The 7,679-nt window shown below is 35.9% G+C and overlaps 3 long non-coding RNA genes across 3 annotated transcripts; 1 reads left to right on the top strand and 2 right to left on the bottom strand.

Annotated features, from left to right (window-relative positions):
- Positions 1-867: 867 nt before the first annotated feature.
- LOC145551120 (uncharacterized) lies at positions 868-2,385 on the bottom strand. Its single transcript, XR_014086937.1, has 3 exons — positions 2,221-2,385; positions 1,191-1,304; positions 868-1,099 (listed from the first exon to the last, which is right to left on the bottom strand). It is a non-coding gene; the product is annotated as an uncharacterized LOC145551120 (long non-coding RNA).
- Positions 2,386-2,900: 515 nt separating this feature from the next.
- On the top strand, positions 2,901-4,993 carry LOC145551121 (uncharacterized). The gene is made up of 3 exons (XR_014086938.1): positions 2,901-3,277; positions 4,329-4,447; positions 4,520-4,993. It is a non-coding gene; the product is annotated as an uncharacterized LOC145551121 (long non-coding RNA).
- Positions 4,994-6,870: 1,877 nt separating this feature from the next.
- LOC145551122 (uncharacterized) lies at positions 6,871-7,608 on the bottom strand. Its single transcript, XR_014086939.1, has 2 exons — positions 7,451-7,608; positions 6,871-7,202 (listed from the first exon to the last, which is right to left on the bottom strand). It is a non-coding gene; the product is annotated as an uncharacterized LOC145551122 (long non-coding RNA).
- Between the last annotated feature and the right edge of the window lie 71 nt (positions 7,609-7,679).

Here is a 7,679-nt window from a genome sequence, read left to right as displayed (position 1 = left end):
TAATTTTTAGCAACATAACGCTGGGTCAAAGCCGACGGGCACACTTTGGCATGCCCCTTTAAAATTTCTGCAGGAATTTTCTAGTTTTAAATTAACATAGTCATTTCTAAGTGTCCATCCATCCATCCATCCTTCCATTTCTTGTTCACCCATGTCCCTTTGTGGGGTGGGAAGGGTTGCCTGGAGATCTCCAGCCAACGTTCCGGGCTGGACAGGTCGCCAATCTGTCGCAGGGCAACAGAGAAGAAAAAAAACAAACAAAACAAAAATAAAACAACCATGCACACACACTCACACCTAGGGACAATTTATAGAAACCAATTAATGTGTTGAGAGAACCCACGGATGCACAGGGAGAACATGGAAACTCCATGCAGAAAGACCTCGGTAGAGCAAGGCAACAGCTCTACCAACTGTGCCACTGTGCAGCCCCATTTCTAATAAATGTTTATAAAATAATTAAACGAACTCTCTTGAGCGTACAATCTTCCGTTTAGACAGGGATTTGTTACATAACGCCATGTCGTTATTGTTTTCATCGTTAAACGAGCCACATGTCAAAATGTAAAAAACAGAAAGCATAGATATTGTATTTCTCTTAAAATGTAGGGAATAAAAGTAAAAAGTCGACAGTAAAATGAACATTTTGATTCAATGCTATATTTTCACCAGATGTATTTTTTACTAATTTTGTTGTTTCAAAAAATAAACACTGAGAATAAGCAAGGTATGGACACAGAATTTCTCATCTTTTGTGTTTATTCGGGAATATATTTTTTGAGCATACAACAACAAGGAGATATATGGGATGTTGTTAATTATGACATTTTGCTAGATTTCAACTTGCAAAGTTCATAGAAAATCAACTCAAAGAGAAAGCAGATTTATTAAATAAATTATGGATGAAAATTAAAACTTGCCAGCAATAAGTTAGAAAACAACAGTGGCACCAACAGGAGCAGCAGGGCAGGACTGGCTCTACTGGTGCTGTTGCAGTAGTCGCTCTCGCAGCAGTCAAAGTCGGCAGAGTGTGACTTATTTACGTTACTTTTTAAGCACAATCTCTTGGAGGTACATCCCCTCGACTCATTCATTCCTCCTACATTCATTGGGGAAATGAAAATAAAGTTACCATGTGAGTAGCATGTTTGGATCTGGTCTTCTGAGGATAAATATGAAGCATGCAACACCATAGGGCGGGCGTGTGAAGCAGTAGTTTTCATTCCCTTGACAGTTAAGAGGTTTCCTGCAGTCATCTCCCTCACATGTGAAGCACTTTTTTCCATTTGGACCGGACATGTACTCTAAGACACAGAGGTAGTCATTCCATTGAAAATCAATGCACAATTATATATATTTTTTGTTTTTGTCAATAACTTATTTCTCCTAGAATATCTGAAAAAAGTTTGAAATAAAAAAAGATTTGAAACAAAAAAGATAGAATAAAAAAAATGGTCAAAACTACTTTTCAGATTAAACACTTTTTCAATTTCAGATTATTCTTTATTTTTTAGATTCAAACTTTTGGCCCCGTTTTAGGATGAGATATGGAATCATGAATGACAGATCACCATGTGGTTGTCATGGTGAGCTGACCACGACCGGCCAGACCATAGGCGAAACCTACCCTCTACATTCAAATAATGGTTATTTGTCCGAGAGGCGAGAAGAAGCACTTTCATTTAGATTTAAAAGACTATATATATAGTCTATTATTATTATTATTATTATTATTATTATTATTATTATTATTATTATTGTGAATGTCTTTTCTGAAAACCTACTGTATTAAAATTGATATGTAACATTTTGTTTTATTCATGTCTTCCATAGTGTAATAAATGTTATCCTTTTTAAAAATCATATTTTATCTTGGTAGTCTTTAATGTTAATACTGTAAAATAAATAAATTATTTGCAAAGTGTTTTAAGTGGTTGTCATTAATTTCTCAATTTTTTTACAAGACTGGATTAATCTCCATTGGAAATGGAAGACTTGTTTCACAAGAAAACATTCTAATGAAAATTGTTGCCATATTAACATTTTCACAGACCTATTTAAGCATTTAATGGCGTTTAATCTCGATGTTTGGTGAACGTTGTCAGCGAATGTTCAGAGGATGGTTTAAAATGTTCTACATTTTAAGAATCAAAAGGTTTGTGAGGACTGTAAATTTAAATTGTCCAAAGTATTGAAAAATATAATAAGGGACTTGATTACCAGGTACTCGAGTGTTGCATAGGTCTTCTTCGCAGCAAGTGGAATTGGTCAGCTCTCTCACATTTCCGAAGGTGATGGACAAATCATAACAAAACTGAGGAATTGCGCACTGTTTCAGATTCCAAAAAGAAACTTCTTTGCCATCTACAGTCAAATAAAACAAATTATAAAGTGAGGCGGTGCCAAACTAATAACAAATTACTGGAAACCAGGCAAAGACGTACCTTTAATTAAGACTTGAGTTGATGATACACATCTAGATTCATATGGGTGACAACCATGAATCTCCTCCTCGCAAATTGTATTGGGTGTCGACGCACAATAATGACATCTCAGGTTTCTCGCTAATTAAAACAAAAAGAGAAAATGCACTTTTAAAGTAAGACAATGAAATAACAAAATCCTGTTCTTAAGACAACAAACATTGGCAGAATCACATCAGCACAATCAGTGGGGAGAAAAATAAATTAGATTATTAATGTAGTTTTTTAATGAAAGAAAAATTAAGTTTAATGAAATCACACTAAATGCAAAGTTACCATAATTTCAACCGTAATCAAAAACTTGCCTTCCGGTAGAAACAGCACTCCAAGCACCAAAGCGAAGAGGAACATTTTGCTGGTGAATTATAAGTGACTTCTAATTGTCTCCGTTTTTTTTTTTGTTTTTTTTTTCCAGGGATGGGTTCTACTCTCAGGTTCACACCTCCCTTAACTAAGCAGATCCTAATGTTTGTTTTTTCTCGTTCTCTGACAGTTGCGCTACACACGCATTGCCATAGCAACTGACAACACCCTTTCTTGATCATTCAAAATGCACAAACATTACAAAGAGCAGAACATTAAGTCCGTTACAGTATTATGTTTTTAGGATTGACGTGTATTTTGTGATCATTAAAAGACAGCTGTGGTAGATTAGCTACCGCTGCTATTAGTTAATCTACGGTGGTTGATTAGATAATTTAAACACCTCAGAGTGGTGTCTTTAGGTCGCCTTTTTTTTTTAATTCAGCCGAAACACAATGAATTCCACACCATGCTAACGTTGTCAAAGTAAAGTAAGCATACTTCTTTTTTGAAGAGGGGAGGGAGAGGGGGTCGTGGTCGTTCACACTTCCAACGTGTATAAGACTTTAATGCGATCTCCAGTGTGAACTGCAAACCAATGTTTCCTAACTCTGGTCCTCAAGGAACACTAACCTGCACGTTTTAGATGTTTCCCTGCTTCAACACGCCCTTTTCAACCAACCAACCATCCATCCATCCATCCATCCATCCATCCATCCATCCATCCATTCATTCATTCATTCATTCATTTTCTTTACACCCTTGTCCCTCAGTGGGGTTGGGAGGGGTGCTGGTGCCTATCTCCAGCTAACGTTCCGGGCGAGAGGCGGGATACACCCTGGACAGGTCGCCAATCTGTCGCAGGGCAACACAGAGACAGACAAGGACACGCCCTTTTCAGATGATTACAATTCAGCAACGACCTGTTAATCAGCGATCAACTGAAATCGTATGTGCCGAAGCAGGGAAATGCCTAAATCGTGCAGGGCAGTCAGTATAACTTGTGGACCAGGATTGAGAAATGTTTTTTGAATCCTGAAACACTTGTAGAGACGTTGTTGTCAGTTGTAATGGCAACGGGTCTGTGCCTAGCATGACCGTTAGAAAGTGAGAGGAAAAAAATCTATTTATAAACAGGAGGATCTGCTTAGGGGTGTTGTAAAATTGAGAGTAGAGCCCCTCCCAGAAAAAAATGTTCAGTATTTTTTTTTTTCAGCTGAGAAAATTATAACTCCCTTTGTAATCCACCAGCAAAATGTTCCTCTTCACTTTGATGCTTGGGGTGCAGTTTCTACTGGAAGGCAAGGTTTAAAAAAAAAAAAAAATCACATTTAATATTATTCTGTTATTTAGCGTTTTTCTCATTTAATTTACATTTTCTCCCATTAAAAATTACAATAATAACCTAATTTCCTGCTGAGCCATTCAAACTTTTACTTCCCACTCTGTATACATTCAGCATTTTTTGTCTTATAAGAACAGGATATTGTTATTTCCTTTTCTTTAACAATAAAAGTGCATTTTTCTCTTTTTTTTAATTAGCTGACACCCTGAAATGTTATGTTTATCAAGCAGCCCTGAAATTTGTACTGAGAAAACAACCGAGTGTCCCTCACAGAATGATCGTTGTTCAGCAGTAACAACTGAACTCGCAATTAAAGGTCTTTCTGTGGTTTCCAGTTGGTTATTAGTTTGGCAACGTCTTACTTAAAATGTGTGTTATTTGACTGTAGGTGGCGTAGTGGTTCCTACTGTCAACTTCAAAAGTTGCATGATGCCTGAACATGGTGTTGAAAATTCAATCAACTACGGAACTTGCAGTGTGCTGAAAAATGGCGTCTGCTGCAATGGAGACCTCTGCAACGCTCAAATACCTGGTAATTAATTAATTTCTTGATGACATTTTTCAATACTTTGCACAAATTTAATTTACAATACTCACAAACGTTTTGCTTCTCTAAACGTAGAGCATTTTAAGCAACCATTGTAGAAGTGGCCAAAAAGGTAGACTACAGACAGTTTCGTGATTCTATGGAGCTAAATTGGGGCCATAAAAAAGTTTGAAAAAAGATTTGGAAAAAAATTTTCAAAATTACTTTTTGGATTCAAGGTTATTTATTTTATTTTAATTTTTTTTCAGGCTTCAACGTTTTTTTCAGATTTAAACAGCATGATTGACAGTCCTGTCCTGCAGAACTGTCAGTCATGGTTCCAGATCCCTGTTATACATCGCAACCCAAAACAGGGCAAAAGTTTGAATCTGTTAATAATAATAATAATAATAATAATAATAATAATAATAATAATAATAATAATAATCTGGAACTGAATCTGAACTTAAATCTGAGTAATTCTGAATTTCTTTTTGTTTCAAAACTTTTTTAGTTTCAAAGCTTTTTAGATTTTATTTTATTTTTTTCAGTCTAAATTTTTTTCCCAGGTATTTTAGGTGAAAACGCTGGCAAAAAAAATTAAAGCTTTGAACAAAACAATGCGATAATTTTACATTTCTTTTCAATGTAATAACTATCTTTGTGTCTTAAAGTACAAGTTCACTCCAAATGGGAAAAATTGTTTCACGTATGAGGGAGAAAACTTCATGAAAACTCTTAACTGTGAAGGGAATGAAAACTACTGCGTCACAGCAACAAGAGCACAATATGGTTTTGTGTACTTCATATTTATCCACAGAAGAATGTTAAGACCAGATCCAAACATGCATGGTAACTTTATTTTCATTTCCTCAATTAATGTAGATGGAAAAAATCTGACGCTGAAGGGATTTGCCTCCAAGTTGACAAAATACACATAAAGACTAAAAACATAATACTGTAACGGACTTAATGTTCTGCTTCTTGTAATGTTTGCGCATTTTGAATGATCACTTAGGGGCAGGGGTGAAATTAAGGGAGTAGCCCTAAAAGATTTAGCGGGGGTACGATACGTGCAAGAGAGGGGAGCGGCTGTCTGCTGTAAAAAAATGAATGGGTTCACTGTGCAACCGTGAGAGCGCACCCGCTTCCGATGTTATCATTCCATAGAATGGCGATTATCAGTGGTTATCAGCCCCATTGAATGGCCTCAGTTGGTCCCTGCTGCTCTGCCTGCTATCAGGCTGTTATCAACCATTCTATCGGTGATAACAGCCGCTTGTCGCTAATAGAACTTTTTTTTAACCTTTTTTTAAAAACCTTTGTTTATAATTTATTTGCGAATTTGAACAGGATATTAAGAATTTACTAAAAATACAAAAGCCAAACATATCCGTCATAAGATTTTAATTAGGTATTTAAAAACAACTCACTAAAATCTAAAACCGGAGTTTTTTTGTTTTGTTTTGTTTATTTTTGTTCGCTTTTTTAAAAACTTATATTTCCAATATGCCTTTTATCTCTTTGGATTTTTTTTCCAACAATTCACTCAAAATAAATGCCAAAATTTAACATACTTGGTTAATTTTATTGGATCTTTACAAGACGTGTTCTCTCAATACATGCCGTGTTTTTATCTTCCGGTCGTGCAATTATATTGCTTTATACAAGAGGTCTTGTGAGAAATTCTGTTCCCCTGTGAAAATCTGTTCCCCCTGTGTCGGGAGCGCGCATTGCAGCCAGAGAAGTGGATCCGGCGGATCCGACCATATTCACGGCGCTTCTGATCGATTTCTCGGTCAAAACTACTCATATAATCATGTCAATGTTGTAACTTTCAGTTTAATCGGCAGCTATCAAAATAAAAATACATACATAAATAAACGAGGTCTTGTGTGGAGGTCTTTTTACGCTGTTTTGTGTTATTTTAAACGCAAAGTGAATCAATCTTTTTTTCAGCTTTTGTCTCGTAAGCCTGACAAATAAAAGTCAGTCAACAAACACAGATTTCCAACACGTTGTGTGCATTTATAATTTTTCATTTCTGATAAAGGAGGAGGAGGGAAGCTGGCCGATAGCAGGGCACAAAAATAAAGACTTCCTGAAAAGATCAGAGTGTAAACTTTTTGGTAAATCCCGTTCTAATGTAAAATATGACAATACTAGATTAAGGAAATGCCTAGTATGCTATCACACATAATATTTTTTGAGAATTTGGAAACAGGTGCTTTTTATTTCTCAAAGTTATTGGAGAAGAGGAGAGAATGGATATTTCAGCCACAATTACAGTGCCATCAGTCTGAAAAATAAACAGCAAGAATAAGGATAAGTCTGAAAGCTCTCAAAATGACATTTGTCCATTGTACTAATGTCTTCTAAAAGTATATTATGAATTTATCTCAGTGTGTCCAACCTTTATGCATGCCGGGCACACTGTGCCATCATCAAATTGGTCACAAAGGCCAACTAGTGACCTTCGTCGGAAGTGATAATGGCAAAACTGGGAAATAGACTCTCCTACTAGGGCTCTGTACAGCATATTAACCTGTAGTAAAAAGAGTCACAGTACTTATGTTTAATCTATTAATTCCAAAGGTACATAAGTAAAAAAATAAATAAATAAATACTGTAAAAAAAAAAAAATTCTAAATGAGAAAGCAGTAAATAACACATCTAGTCTACTGGAAATGTCATCAGTGACATTAATTTAAAGAAATATTTAATATATTAAACAGAATAAAAGAGTTGCAATATTGTTGACATATTTACTAGGACATATCTTTTTCTCACTACCTCCATAACAGTAAGATTGTTTTTCCACCGTAAGGTGTTGATGAATCCCTCTACAGACACCTGGCACTCCAAAGAAAGATGGACAAATAGCTCAAGAAGAGCCATTGAAAAAGCAGCCTGTGGCTTCTCCGGTGAAGCAGGCCAAAGGCCATACTTCAGAAGAGAAGCTGGGGAACAATAGTCTGCTTGGGGGGGGAAGAAGGGGAAAAAAGGGGGGGAGAAGAAAGGG

Source organism: Poecilia reticulata, chromosome 3, assembly GCF_904066995.2.
Source record: "Poecilia reticulata chromosome 3, P_reticulata-male-v2, whole genome shotgun sequence".
NCBI lineage: Eukaryota > Metazoa > Chordata > Actinopteri > Cyprinodontiformes > Poeciliidae > Poecilia > Poecilia reticulata.
This window is presented reverse-complemented; position numbering and strand designations above follow the sequence as displayed.